This window comes from Giraffa tippelskirchi, chromosome 12 (assembly GCF_054371585.1).
Source record: "Giraffa tippelskirchi isolate mGirTip1 chromosome 12, T2T-mGirTip1v1.2.pri, whole genome shotgun sequence".
Taxonomy (NCBI): Eukaryota; Metazoa; Chordata; class Mammalia; order Artiodactyla; family Giraffidae; genus Giraffa; species Giraffa tippelskirchi.
The window spans coordinates 63,575,940-63,592,229 of record NC_137286.1 but is presented as its reverse complement, the minus strand read 5'-3'; the positions used below and the strand labels follow the sequence as shown (position 1 = coordinate 63,592,229).

Here is a 16,290-nt window from a genome sequence, read left to right as displayed (position 1 = left end):
ATTAGCTGTTCTTAAATTTCATTCAGTGGTGATTTTAGCTTTTAGTATACTTATTTTTCACAACTTTTGTCAAATTTATCAGTAAGTATTTCAGATTTTTGATGGTCTTATAAAAGGTAGCTTTTATTTCAATTTGTGATTGTTCATTGCTGGTATATAAAATATAATTTTTTATTATGTGGATCTTGTATCCTGAAACCTTGCTAAACTCATTAGTTCTAATAGCAATTAGTACCTACAGAGATGATCATGTCATCTGTGAATAATGATATCATATTTCTTCCTTTCTTACCTAAATGGTTGATTTCTTTATTTGACTGGCCAGAACATCTGGTACAAATGTTAAATCAAACTTGAGAGAGTGGATGTATTTGCCTTATTTTCAATCTTAGAAATAATTCAATCTTTCATTTGTAAGTGTGATGTTAGCTGTGGATTTTTATAGGTTACCTTTATCAGGTTGAAGAAGTTGCATTCTATTCCTAGCTTACTGAGGACTGAAAGTTGGATTTTTGTTGAAATTCTTTTACTATGTTTATTGAAATGAATATGTGGGTTCCTTTTTAGTTTATTAATGTGGTGAATAACATTGATTGACATTCAAATGGTAAAGTAAACTTGCTTGCATGGGATAAACTTCACTTGGTCTTGTAATATTACTTTTTTAATATTTTGTTGGGTATGATTTGATATAATTTTGCTAAGAATTTTTGTATCTATGTTCATGAGGGTTATAGGTCTATAATTTTCTCTTTTAAAAAATATCTGTCTGCATTTTCTATCAGGGTAACACTGGACTCAGGATAATTTGGAAAAGTATTCTACCCTCTTCAATTTTCTGGAAGATTTTGTGTAGAATTGGTATTACTTCTTCCTTAAATGTTGAGTAGAATTCAGCAAGGAAGTTATCTGTGTCTGAAGTTTTCTTTGTGGATAATTTTCCAGCTACATATTCAGTTACTTTAATAAACATAGGGCTCTTCAAGTTTATCTATTTCTTCTTGAATGAGTTTGACCATTTCATCTAAGTTGTCAAACTCACTGACAAAATGTTCACAATATTCATTTGCTCTCCTTTCAGCATCAATAGAATCTGAAGTGAGATCAACACTTTTAGTCTTTAAAATGGTTATTTTGTGTCTTCTCCCTTTTTTTGTCCTGATCAATATGATTTTTATAGTTTGTTGCGGTGGGAAGCTAATGCCATCCATTTGAGACCTTCCTTTTCTAATATATATGCTTAGTGCTATAAATGTTGCTCTAATAATTGCTTGACTTTCAAAAGTTTTTATATACTGTATGTTCATTTTCATTTAATTCAAAATTTATCTTAATTTTGTTTTTGATTTTTGTGTATATAGGTGTTTGGAAACTAATTTCAAATATCCATGATTTTCCAGAGATTTTTGTCTTACCAATTTTTAATTTAACTCCATTGTGTCTTGGAAACATGCTTTGTATGCCTTCAGTATTAATTTTTATTACTGTGGTTAAAAGTCACATAAAATGAATCTCTTTTTGGCTGTGGGGCAGGGTCAGTGGGTGAGGGAGCGATGCATAGCTTGTGGAATCTTAGTTCCCTGACCAGAGACTGAACTCAAGCCTTCGGCAGTGAGAGTGTAGAGTCTTAACCACTAGCCTATCAGGGAATTCCCCACACAAACAATTTTAAAATGTGCAATTCACAATCCTGTGGCATTTAGTACATTCACAACTTTTTGCAAGTATCACCTTTATCTAGTCACCAAATATTTTTATTACTCTAAAAGGAAACACCATATACCCATTAAGTAATTAATCTTCATTCCTCTTCCTCATAGCCCCTAACAACCAGTAACCTGTCTCCATAGATTTGTCAATTCATATAAATGATACCTGAAAAGTGGCCTTTTGCATACAACGTCTTTCATGTAGCATAATGTTTTTGAGGTTCTTCCATGTTGTAGCATGTATCCATACTTCATTCCTTTTTATGATGGAATAATATTATATTGTATGGATATACCATACTTTGTTTAACCATTCATTAATTGATAAACATTTGGGATTTCCCCCACATTTTAAATATTGTGAATAGCACTGCTATGAACATTGGTGTACAAGTTTTTAAAACTTCAATTAGTTTGGGCATTCTCATTAGAGGACTTGATGGTAATTTTGTATCTAGTTTCTTTTGGAACTACCAAACTGTTCTCCTCAGTGGATGCATCATTTTATATTCCCACTTGCAATGGTGAGGGTTGCAATTTCTCCACATTCTCACCAACATTTGTTAATTTTATTTCTTTTTGTTTTTTTAATTATAGCCATCTTGTGGGTGTGAGGTGTTATCTCATGGTTTTGGTTTGTATTTCCCTACTGAATAATGATGGTGAACATTTATTCATGCATTTGGTGGCCATTTGCATACACTATTTGGAAAAATGTCTATTTAAGTACTTTATTCATTATATAACTGAGATATCCTCATTGTGGAATTGTTAAGAGTTCTTTAGATATTCTGAGTAGACACTTTTATATTTGTCCATGTATCTACTCTTACCAGAGATCTTTAGATTTTTATATAGCTTTGAATTATTTGCATCCTTTCATTTCAACCTGATGGACTGCCTTTAGCATTTCTTACAGAGAAAGTATCATGATAATGAATTCTTTCAGCTTTTGTTTATTTGCAAATGTCTTAATTTCTCCCTTTTTTGGAAGCACAGTTTTGCTGGGTATAGAAATCTTGGTTGATAGGCTTTCATTTTTTGTTTTCCCCTTCACTTTTTTAAATATATCAATCTATTGCTTTCTGGCCACCAAAATTATTGCTGAAATAATTAAACTGATAATTGTATTGAAGATGCCTGTACATGATGACTTACTTCTCTCTTTATACTTTCAAAATTCTTTGTCTTTTGACAGATTATAATGTGTCTTGGCATAAGTCTCTTTGAACTTATCCTACAGAGACTGCCAGGATTATTAGATTTATAGAGTCATGTCTTTCAATAAATTTGGGTAGTTTTCAGCCATTATTTCTTCAAAATTTCCTCTCTTTTTCATATGAGATTCCTGTAATGCCTATATTGGTTTGTTTGATAATGGCTCACAAGTGGTTTAGACTCTATTCACTTTAATCTTTTTTCTTTCTGACAGATTTGACTCATTTCAATTGTCCCACCATCAAGTTTGCCAATTTCTTCTTTTGCCTTATTAAATCTGCCGTTGACTTCATCTGATAAATTTTTCAATTCAGATATTGTATTTTTCATATCCAGAATTTCTTTTTGATCTTTCTTTATAATTCTGTCTATTGGTATTCTCATTTTGTTCATATATAATTTCCTATTTTTTTAAAAAAAATTTTTGGTGTTTTCCTTTAGCTACTTAAGCATATTTAAGACAATTCCTTTAAAGTCTTTTCCTAGTAAGTCCAATGTCTGTGCTTCTTCAGAGGTGGCTTCTGCCAATTTCTTTTCTTTTATTGAACTGGTCATGCTTCTTTGTACGCCATTAAGTTCTCCTGGTTGAAAATTTGCATTTGTAAAAACATACAGCTTTCCCAGTCTTTGTAGACTGTTTTGGTGCCAGAGCAGTCTGCCACTGATTAGCTGGGCATGCTCTGAATCTAGGAATCAGCTGAGATAAAAGCTTAAGATCTTCTTAGAGCATGCATCTTGCCTACACACTTTCTCAATTCTCCTGTCTTAATTTCTAAAGAGTCTCACCTCAGCTTCTCCCTGAGATTTTAAATGGTCTATTGTGTGTCTCCACACATAATCTCTTGCTCTGGAGGTCTGCACATCTGTAGTATCATTGCAAATTTCACCATCAATGACTGCCACTTTTCGCCATCTGAGATCTGTTGGGTGAGACAAAGACCAGTCCTTCAAGTAGCCCCCAGGCAGGTTAGAAAGTTGCAAATAAGGTCTGTTCTGCTCCCTCTAGTTCAAAGGAGGGAACTGAGAACTGAATTTGCACCTTATCCAAAGCAAGAACACACCAATCCAGGAGTTGGTGGGGCATGTTGGAGTAAAACACCAATAAAGCTTTCTATAATACCATTTTGAATGTGTTTTTTCCCTTGACTGAGCATTTGCTTGGTTTCTATAGACTTTTGTATGCCTTCCAGAGCTCCTGCAAGCTTATTTTAGCCAGTTTTCTGGTTCTTTTCTTATGTCTCTATGGGAGAACACAGTTCTGAGCTTCCTGGTTCACCATTTTGCTATTGATACTTACTTTATGACCCAGAATTTGGTCTACCTTGGTGAACATTCTTGAATGAATACACTTGAAAATTATATGCATTCTGTTGCTATTGTGCAGTGTTCTAGAAATGTCATGAAGTCAAAGTGATTAATAGTAGTGGTTAAGTCTTCTATAACCTTGCTTTCTCTCTGTTTATTCTATCGATAATAGAAAGATATGTATTAAAATATCTGACTTTAATTGTGGATTTATCTATTTTTACTTGCATTTCTATCAACTTTTATTTCAAGTATTTTGAAGGCCTGTTATATCCCCTTATTAAATTGATTTCTTTATGATTATGAAGTAAAACTTTATTATCCCTGGTAATATATTTATTTGAGTCTTTTAAAAATATCCAATCTGATATTCTCTACCTTTTCATTGTAGTTTTTATATGCTTTACATTTAATATGATTATTGTTATGGCTAATATTAAGTCTATCATCTTATTTGATTTGCATTTGTCTTATCAGTTTTTTTCCCCCCCTTTTCTGCCTTCTTTTGGATTGAGCATTGTATTCATTTCCTAGGGCTACTATAGAAAGTACTACAAACCAGGTTACTTAATAGAATTTTTTTGATCTCAGTTTTGGAGTCTAGTCATCCAAAATCAAGGTGTCAGCAGGGTCATGTTCTCTCTGAAACCTGTAGGAGAGAATCCTTGCATCTTCTACCTTCTGATATTTTTCAGAAATCCTTGGCTTTTAGATTCATTTCTCCAATCTCTGCCTCTATCATCACATGGTCATCTTCACCCTGTGTATCCTGTTCTTGCCCTCTAATAAGGACACCTGTAATACTGAATTAAGTCTCATTCCAATGATCTCAGCTTCAGTTGATTACATCTGTAAAGATCTTATTTCCAAATAAGGTCACATTCACAGATATCAGGGGTTAGGATTTCAACATATCCTTTTGGGGGACACAATTCAACCCATAAGAAGTATTTTATATGACCCTCTCTCCTTTGTTGGCTTATTGATTACAACTATGCTTTATTAATTTATTGGTTGCTTTAGGATTTATTGTATACCTCTTTATTACATTCTGCCTTCAAAAGCCTTATAATACTTTATAATGCTTATAAAACATTTATAATTAAAGGCAGTAGTGTATCAGGTACAGATGGATTCTCAGCTTCAACAGTTGTTTACAGCTGGCATCTATTCCAATTGGTTGGTGCTGCATTGTTAAATATTTGAAGATTATCCCTGGATGGGCTCTGTTGACTGTAAAATAAAATAGCACTTCTAACTTGTAGGGACTCAGGCTAGGGGAAACAACCCTGAAGGAGAAGGAAAAGACAGTCAATAAATGAATAACAGGGTAAATTTAGCCCCTTCACCAGTTGCCACAAACAATCCAACCACCCAAACCATTGTGATGGCTGTTCTGCTATTTAATATCAGTGACGTGAAAGAGGGACATCCCTGTACAGTGTACCGTGGGTCATCATTCTCACAAAGCCACGTCCCCTTACAGAGGAGTGAAAGAAAGTTTTCTCATGTATTTAAGATGCTGTTAGCTGAAGACTTCTGGAATGACTTGATGAAACAGCTCAGCCATGTGACTTAAAATCTGGGTGTTTTCCCTCCACATAACTATCCGTGGGTCAGCAGCATCTCAAGGCTGCATGTGCATGGTGGTAGGGAGGCTGATGACAGGACCTGGAGTCAACAGCACCTGGAAAAACATGCTTCCTTGTTCAGGTAGCCTGTTGCCTCTTAAAACTCACATAAGAGAAGCATGCTTTTTTCCTCAAGCCATAGTAAACCTTCTGTCATATCTCATAGGCCCTTAGTGGTTTTGGCCAGTCCCAACCCAAGCCAGCCACTGTGCAAGGCAGGTGGCATTATCCCGACTGGCTTAGATGGATCCATCTACCCCTGTTGCTGGGCCTGGCCTCCAAACTGAATGATAGCCATCCAGCTGGAGAAGGATGGCCTGGGTATTTGGGGGGAAACCTGAACTCATGAAAAGTCCTTTAGATTTACGTAGTATTTTCTCATTTAGAAATCATTTTATAGAATTTGATTTTACTAGTAAAAATAACACTTTTACCCTAAATGTAAGTAAAAGATAAGATCCAGGTAGGTGAGGAGTTATCAAAGCTATGTGCTTTTACACAGCAGAGTTTGGCAAAACAGTAAGTCTTTTACTCTTAAGGGATATAAACACAGAGGAAGTCTAAGATTTTGAGACAGGTTGGTGTGCTGAAGGAAGGCTCAGCGCTATTTCAGGAATACAGTGTCTACATAAAAGAGGTTAGTGTCTGCTGCTCTTGCGGAGAGTTGAAGAAGACTGGGAAGCAGGAGGAGGGGAGACAGGAGAAGAGGCAGGGGACAGATGATTTACACACTATTTGGGCAACAGTCAATGGACCCTAAGGGGAGTTGTTATAAAAAAAAGACATAACAAGTAACATTCTGAGTTGCAAAGTGGCTGGGTCACTAACACACTACATTCTTGGTTGAACAAATGGAGCAGTTTATTTGAAGGTGCTTGTGTAAGTGGAACTGTGGTTTGAGGAATATCAGAGCCATGGTTAGGAATCTAGAACTTCTGCAGCCTGCACCAGCACCTGCTAGCAGGCGCTGTAGCCCGCCCTGCTGTGACCTGTTTGAGGCTCTCTAGATAGAGGAGGCCTACAGTTAGGGCCACATTTCTTGAGCTCACAATCCAGGGACAGTCTGTCAACAGCTAATGCACTCTCAGCAAAGGTGTCCTCATTTATTATCTTCTCTTTTTCTCCGTTCTAACCCCCTTCTCCCAACAACCACCATTTTTAAAAACTTTTGGAAAGTCTCATTTTTGAATAAAATTCTTATATAACACAGTTAAAGAACGGGCCCAACTTTAAACCAGTTGACCAACTCCATCTTTGAGAGGTTCATACAATAAAACTGTAAAAAGTATCTTTTCTCAATCACCTACATAAATGTTCTCCTACTAGATTATACTCCTAAATCTCATATCTCTGTTATTAATCTTATTAAATACTTCCCCATTACCACCCACCAGAGAGACAGAAGGAACCAGATTTAACAAATCTCCAAACACCTATAAATGATTGAAAAGTAATCACATGGACCTTTCATCTCTACCTTAGCTGATTCAGCTCCTATTACTGAGAGACCGGGTGGATGACCTTCAAGCCTCTTTCGCCTTGGATTGGGGCCAGTTTCCACGTAGCAGCTGGGCCTGTGGTAAACAGGCCAGTGAAGAAGCCTCCCAGGACCTCAGTCTTTGATGAACCTCAGGGTTCTTAACAACAAACACTGGAGCCTGGAATAGAACCTTCCCGTCATAGTGCCCACACGTCACTAAGCACCCTCACAGGTCTGCTGATGGAACACAAGCTGCCAGGTCTCTGGTGGGCAGAGAAATGTCAGGTCCCCAGATCCAACTGGGGAGCTCCTGGAGAAGCCACCCACAGAGCAGCCATCAGAGCTTACTGGGTAGCACCAAAAATAAAGGGAACAGGTGCCATTCCATATTCGGAGAGAACATAAAGCTTATGGAAACAGAGAAGTCCTACTCAATTCTGTCCTTCAACTGGAAAGAAGAGAATTTGCTGAAAAAGAAACTAAGTTTTCTAGACTCCATGAAGAAATATGAAGCTAATGCCTGGCTAATGGAGCAGAAAGCCTTTTATAAACGATGCCACTCCAAGCTCCGAAAGTCAGAACTGGCGCATGCTCAGTTGCTAGGCAACAAGGACTTGGTCAAACGGCTCACCTCCAAGAATATGTTGTCCAGCTACACCACCACCTTTGTGGATGAGAGCGAGGCAGTGGTGAAGGCGATAATCCAGAACAGAAGAGAAGGGGAGAAGAACAAAATGCCCTTCAGACTTAGCCTAGACAAGGACAGACTCTACCCATCCACAGCTTCCAGGGCAACCTTAAAGGCAGACTCCAAGGATGAAAGTGAGAGGACAACTGTAAATATAAGAGGGTCTCTATCCAGAGGGGAGGGAAAACCAGCTCTGGTTTTATCTTTAGAGTCTTTGGATAATCCAGAGCAGGCAGAAAAACAGAGAAAGCTCCCTGTTGACAGCAGGCCATCAGCTGGGGGAGAAGGGACCGTAAGAGACTTCCCTAGTAGGCCATCGAGCACTGGGCAGAGTCATCTCCAAGATCCAGCCATTAGCAGGAAATCGAAAGGCAAGTTTCTTAAGTACATAATCTATGGAGACAGGAGTGGAGAGCACCCCAAGAAGAAAAGATCAAGGCCCAGGAAGAACCCACCTGCTCCAGAGGGTGTGCAAATGGACCAGGCACTGCTGACCCAGGTTCAAATCAACCTAAGGCAGGAGTTTCTCACAAGTGAGAGAGCCAAGTATCTAGAGGCCAGAATCCAAAGTCTACCACAGCCCACATGTTTTCAAGGTCACTCTCCTAACAGACCCTGGGAGAAAAGAACTGAAGGAGTAGTGCATGCTCCAGGAATCAGAACACAGGGTGCAGGAAGAGGGCCGAAAATCATTCCTGAAGAGATCGGAAAACGAACTGGAAGCAAGTCCATCACCAAGAACAAACGGCTTTTTCCCTAAGGCATCCTTCCCCTTTCCATCCCTCTGTCATTCAGCAACTTCTACTAATACTTACCAAGAAAACTCTTACCCCCGACCTCAAGACTGCTCCGGAACTCACGGAGAAAATGCTTCTCCTCTTCTATAAAACTGTGACAACCAAGGCAGGATCTAATAGTAAGAACGTGGATCTGGGTCACGCCTCATCCTGCAGCCCTTCACGCGGAGACACGAAGACGCTCGCGGCAGAGGAAGGGCAGGGGGCCGCGCCCGCGTCTGGAGCGCCCCGCCCGAGCCTTCAGGTCCGCGTGCAGGAGCAGTATCTAGGAAGAACATGCTGCTGGGAAACTTTCTGCCAGTAATGCTCTTACTGTAAAAAAAAGAAAAAAAAAAAAGAGTGAAAGACAATGATTTGCGGAACGTTAGCAAATCTGTTTCTTCAGTAGCTTGGGGACGGAAAGGGAGGAGGAACCTTGGTCTAACTTTTGACCTTTTTCAATAAAATCAAACCAGTGTAAACTAGTCGACTTGAAACTAGGAGAGATCTCTCTCTCTCCCCCTCGGCGTCCCGTTCCCCAGCAGGCAGCCCCTACTGGGAGCCTCCCTACATTTAGTGAAGCAAAAAACGTTGAAACAAGAAAGAGGACTGATGGGGTGGTAAGAACACCAAGTGGGAGGCAGAGGTTCTGTTTTCTAGCTTCATGAGTTCATACGAACGCAACGATCAGAGTAATCTTGGGCAAAACGCTTCACAGCTTGAGACCTAAGTCTCCTCATCTATAAAATGAGGGTTGGAGAAGATGATTTTTAGGTCATTTTTACCCCTATACCTCCTACAATACAATTATTTTAACTTGTCACAAAAGCAGATGTTGGGTGGCTGCCCTTGAGCAAAATAAAACATCTTCAGTCTTTTGTCCTTCCAGTGGTCAGCCCCGTGGGTGGTTAACATTTCAAATTTTTTCTGAGGTAATATAAGGAAGTTAAAGTCTTCATTATCAATTAGATGGTCATGAGGCAAATGTATAGAGACGTGGCACTTTTACATTTAAATGAATAATGGTAAATATTTTTAAAATATTTTTTCTCTGTATTTCATAAGTATTTAAGTCCCATTGTGACAGCAAACTAAGTGGAATTCATGTTGTAAAGCATGTGGCTAAATAATTGCAGGCTTAATGTCACCTGAAATCAGATCTTCAGTCAGAGGGATCACTGCAGTGATCTGCACTGTCCCAAATGATTGCATCCACTTCATGTGGATTCAATATGAATTTTACTAACTTCCTCTATGGGTTACTGGCATAGAAGTACTGAAAGCACATAGGTGGTTGTGATGAGAAACAAAAAGCCACCTTTCTATGAATTATGAGATTATAAGTGTAATTTTAGAGTGGGGGCGGGGATGAGGACCTATAGTGGAGAGAGAGGCTCTCTTAAAACTAAAGGTACTTAGGAAAACGTGATTGTTTACTCACCACCTTCTTAGGGATACATGGCAAACTGGTTTCCCTCAATTGTTTTCCAAAGCTAGTTCCATTCATAAGAGCAGTATAAGGTGGTACTGTTCCTGAACAGTGGGAAGGTGTGAGGAGTATCTGAATGCCAGAAAAGCTCTTCACATGCAGGAACAGCTCTTACACTACTTTTACTGGTAGCTTCTGTGGAGATCTGGAAGTCCAATTGATAAATCAGGCTCTTTGGTTTTATAAGCATAGTTTCATTCATACACTCATTTGAAAAATATGTTCTGAACACCAGGGTGAGGAAAACAGATACATTTCTACTCTCATGGAATGGAATTTAAGGAATGAGTTAGGCAATAATGAAGTAAGCAAAATAATACCCTCTGAAAAGCATTTTGGAAGTATGACTATTTTGGAGACTACAGTTTAAATTTGAAAAATACTTCAGTCCTATTAACAATACATATTTAAGGCAAATGGTATTTTCTTTGGGTTTGGGTACAGATGCAAGCACACAGGGACAATTCTGAAATGCATTTTTAGGTAATGGGCTAACTTCCATTTGACAGGCCCAAGAATACACTTGTAGTTATGATGAGCCAGGATTCTCCTGCTCAGTCTCAGCTTGAAGCATTGGAGGTTATTTCCTGCCCTTGGTGATTATTTCCAGGGCAAGGCTGCCTTCTCAGTTGCCTCAGGAAACAGATCTGATCTCACTTACTGTGAACTTCTTGATTCACTGGTAACAGGGCCAAACCCAGCAGTGCTAGGCATTGATTTGCAAGTTAATATATTATCACATCTCAACAGTTTTGAAATATTTTCACTCAGCTGATATATCTTCTTGAGATGACAGTAAATAAACACATACACAATGTGGGCCCTTAAAAACTATGGTAAGAATTACGGTGGGGGAGGATGTCAGCAAGGTGCAGAGGACAGTAGGGAAGAGGATGGGAAGGAGTTTCTGAGACACCCTGGTTTGTTGTGCAGCTTAATAAACTTTGTTTACATTCTGCTCTAGGTGCTAGGGGCACAGCCATGAGCAAGACAAAGTTCCTGCCCTCATCAGGCTTGGTTTCTAGTGAAGCACAGATAAAAATGAGCAAATAAGTGAACTGCTTTTCATTTTCCTTTGTTTAACTCTGAAATGCTAACACTTTCCAGGGACTCTGTCCATGTTCTTTCTTCCTCCCTTTAGTACCTTTCCCTGGTGACTACCTAAGGGTATATCTATGCTGAAAACCATACATTTTAATATTCTTAGTAGGCTTTTCTTTAAATTTGTATTTTTTTAACTGCCTCTGTACAATTCCACCTGTATATTTCTCAGACACTTCAACTGAAACATGACCTAACAGTATTAATGTTCCTTCCAAAACCTGCTTCTCTTCTCTGTAGATTCCACACCACCACGACCAACCCAGTCACGCAAATCAGAAATGTGGGTTATTTTTGACTCCTCTCTCTCCCTGAAATATCGAATCAGTCACCCAGTCCCAGTCCCAAACATGTCTAAGAATGTCCCCTCCCTTCTATCCTCAGGCTTATATACCTGAGGATAAAACTATAATTATGGCAATAATCTCCTAACTGGGTTTCCCTGGTGGCTCAGATGGTAAAGAATCCGCCTGCAATGCTGGAGACCTGGGTTCGATCCCTGGGTTGGGAAGATCCTCTGGAGAAGGGCATAGCAACCCACTCCAGTATTCTTGCCTGGAGAATCCCAAGGACAGAGGAGCCTGGAGGGCTACAGTCCATGGGGTCACAAGTCGGACATGACTGAACGACTTAGCAAAATCTCCTAAGTACAAAGATTGCATGACACTTACGTTCCTCCAATTCAATGTTATAAAATAAGATACAAAAAATGTAAAATGAATTATCTTTGTATTTTAATATCTGCAAAACAAAGTTCAAAGTCTTTGGTATGGTCTATAAGGCCTTTCATGATCTGAGCTGCCTTCCATTCCAATCCAATCTTGATCCATTTGAATCCGACACTCAGGCATACTAAACACCTTCTTGTCTGCCTATCAGCTAATCCTTCACCTCCTACTTAGACAATTTTTGGATCTGAATTCTCTGTCCAAATTATATTTTTATGTACTTCTATAACCCTTAGTGGTTTCTATGTATACCTGGTCCACTAGATTCAGTCTCGCCATAAAAAGACTCCTTGATTGAACAAAGTGGCTGTGAAACCAACCTGAAACCTCCAGCAAACCTGCAACATGATTAGCATTCAATTGGTATGTTCAGTTCAGTCTAGTTCAGTCGCTCAGTCGTGTCCAACTCTTTGCGACCCCATGGACTACAGCATGCCAAGCCTCCCTGTCCATCACCAACAACCGGAGTTTACCCAAACTCACGTCCATCCAGTAGGTGATGCCATCCAACCATCTCATCCTCTGTTGTCCCCTTCTCCTCCTGCCTTCAATCTTTCCCAGCATCAGGGTCTTTTCAAATGAGTCAGCTCTTCGCATGACGTGGCCAAAGTATTGGAGTTTCAGCTTCAACATCAGTCCTTCCAATGAATACTCAGGACTGCTTAGCATTCAATTTTTAATTGCTATTGAACTAGCATTCAATTTGTATTGAATTGTATTTACCTGGCAAATGTTAGTAAACAGAAAATTTTCACACTTCAGTTAGAATAGGACTAGAAGCAGGTTTGAGATCTCCCTTGGAGAACTTTCCTTAGCGCCATCCAAAGAATACCTAAGTTCTTCCTATCAGTCTACTAAATTATTCAGTAATGAGATTTACTAAATAATAAGGCACATGTGTGACAGGAAGGCAGCGAGTAGTGGTGATGGTGCCGCTGAACACAACTTTTTCTTTTTGCTGGTCTGCTCTGGCTCTGGGTTTGTTTTTCCAGGAATGAAACCTCAGGTATGTAGTTTTTCTGGTCACTTTCAGGTAATAAGCAAAGCATCTATTTTCTGGGTATTAGTGAAACATCAAAAAGGCCACTCTCCTAACTGAAAATGCAACTCTTGCTCAGAGCTGCTTCTGGGTGGGAGGCCTGAAGATAGGCTGTTCATCACATTACCTTCCTTCTCACTCAAAGGCTGTTTCTGGCCCCTTTAGGAGAGAGGAAATTAGAGAAAAATATCCTGCCTTATCCAGTCGGTGCAACTGTCATAAGATACTGAGCCTTCAGAGAGAGGTGGAAGGTAATGGCTTTCTTTCACAAAGGAAACTCTTCAGGGAACCCCAAATGAGAACCTCTGGCTTGGCTGGTCACTTCCAGTTTCTCCTCTTCTCACAGCTTCTGTCTGAGGGTATTCAGATATTGGGTGTCTGGCTCCAGAGCAGGAAGCCCACTTGTGCAGGGTCAGATGGCCTATGACCTGTCTCTTACAGCGACCACATGTGGCCTACGGGAAATATACACCTCAGCCTCATCACTGGTAGATGTGCCCTTTATTCAGCAATATTCTAAACAGAATTCTAGCAAACCAAACTCAGGAGCATATTAAAAGGTTTGTGTACCATGAACCTGCAGAACAACCCCAGGAATGGAGGGTTGGTACAACATACCAAAATCCATCAATATAGCCCTACTAGTAGAATAAAGGACAAAAACTCACAACCATCTTAATAGAAGCAGATTAAGATCCTACATTGCAGGTGGATTCTTTACCAGCTGAGTCACCAGGGAAGCCCAAGAATACTGGAGTGGGTAGCCTATCCCTTCTCCAGGGGATCTTCCCAACCCAGGAATTAAACTGAGGCCTCCTGCATTGCAGACGGATTCTTTACCAACTGAGCTACCAGGGAAGCCCCGATAGAAGCAGAAGCATCTGACAAAATCCAATATCCTTTCCTGATAAAAACACTCAAACTAGGAATAGAAGGAAAATTTCCTCAACCTGAAGCATCTATGAAGAACTTACTGTTAGCATGACACTCAATGGTGAAAAATTAAATGCCTTCCTTATAAATCAGTACTAAGAAAAAGATGTCTGTTCTTGCCACTTATATTCAATATTGTGCTAGAGGTGCTAGCCAGGGCACTTAGAAAAGAAAAATAAAAAGAATCCAGAGTGAAAGGGAAGAAGTAAAACTTTCTATTTGCAGATGTGTGATCTTGTATATAGAAAATACAAAAGAATCAAAAGTAAAACACATTTAGTTAGGAAAAGCCACATAAGATCAATATAAACTTTTCATTGCATTTCTATATGCTATCAATGAATGACCCAAAAATGAAATTGAGAAAACAATTATAATAGCATCAAAAAAGAATAAAATACTTGGGAAAATATTTAACCAAAGAAATCAAGACTTGTACACTGAAATCTAAAAAATAACAATAAAAAAATTAAAGACCTAAATAAATCCAAAGACATCCACGTTCATGAGCTGGAAAACTCTATATTGTCAAATTAGTGATATTCTCCAAATTTATTTATAGATTCAAACACAATGCCTGTCAAAATTCTAGATGCCTATTTTGAATAAACTGATAAGCTGATTCTAATATTCACATAGAACTGCAAGGGACCCTCAACAGCCAAAATGACCTTGAAAAAGAACAAAGTTGGAAGACTCAACATCCCTAATTCAAAAGCTGTATTTCAAAGGACACCATCAATAAAGTGAAAATACTACCCAAAGAATGGAATAAAATATTTGCAAATAACTTATCTGGTAAGGGGTTTGTATCAGAATAAGGAATTGAATAGTAAAGACAAATAACTGAATCAAAAAATAGGGGAAGTTTCTGAATAAATGTCTCTAAAGATGACCAAATGGCGAAAAGCACATGAAAAGATATTCAACATCATTAGTCATTAGGAAAATACAAATCAAAACCATGAGATACCACTTCACTACCAATAGGAAGGCTAGACTCAAAATGTTGGCCAGGATGTGGAGAAATCAGAATTCACAAGATGCTTGCAAAAATGCATTATCAGTGCAATCACTTCAGAAAACAGTTGGCAGTTCCTTGAAAGGACTGGGCATATGACCCAGGAATCACTATGTACATTACCAAAAGAAATGAAAGCTTATGTCCACATAAAAATTTGTACACAGTGTTCATGGTAGTAGTATTTATAATAGAAAGTGAAAACAACACAACCACCTATCAAATGAATGAATAAAAATATGGTATATTGATACACTGAAATATTACTCATAAAATGAAGTACTGATACATGCTACAACACAGATGCACCTTGTGTATGACTCTGTCTATATAGACTGTCCAAAATAGGGAAATCTACAGACAAGTAAGGAGTTTAGTGGTTAGGTCTTAGAAGGTGGGGAAAGATAATCACTTCTAATGGATACAGGCGTTTTTCTTTTTTTGCAGTGGTGAAGATGCTCTGGAATTATATAATGTGACACACAATTTTGTGACTATCCTAAAAGCCACTAATTGTACACTTTAAAGGAGTGAATTTTGTTATATGAATTATCCTAAAAAAAAAAAAAGAAAGCATCCCTCCTCCATTTTGAGGTAGATAAGGGGTCAAATCCTGCAAAAGAAATCATTACAAACATCCTCAACCTCTCAATGAATTCCTTCTTCTGTCTTGCAACAGGTAGCACCTGTGTCTCAACTTCACTGAGTCTTGATAACCATCAGTGACATACACAGGCTTGGCTATGCTAATCCAAGCCAAAGGAAGGGCAGGGCCAGAGAGAACTGAGACAGTCATCCAACTTGGAAGGCACCAACCCTGAGTCACCGTGCACTGTTCACTGACACATGCCCATCGCATTTTCTGTGGTTTGCTGGAGACTGAAAGATAGCCAGGATAATTATTCCTGTTGCTGTGGTCCTGTTCAGCTGAATCTAAGAATCCCAACTTATGGGTTGATTTGTAGCAGTAATTACAAGGGTCTGGCAAAACAGGCATTCATCATGGTGAGTGCTTCATTTAGTACAGAAAACAGAGCATTCAGCAAGGATAGCTCCTTGACATGTGAGGGTTTGGCAACAGCAGGATGATGTAAGACACCTGCTCCCATCTCCAGTGGGAGAGGAGTGTGGCCAGAGGCTGACCGTGCAGAGGCTACAGGTTGCCAGAGCAC

The 16,290-nt window shown here is 39.0% G+C and overlaps 1 protein-coding gene across 1 annotated transcript in view; it reads left to right on the top strand.

The window, feature by feature from the left end:
- Window positions 1-16,290, top strand: part of LOC145528621 (uncharacterized) — a 157,145-nt gene that overhangs the window by 138,195 nt on the left and 2,660 nt on the right. The window lies entirely within an intron of this gene.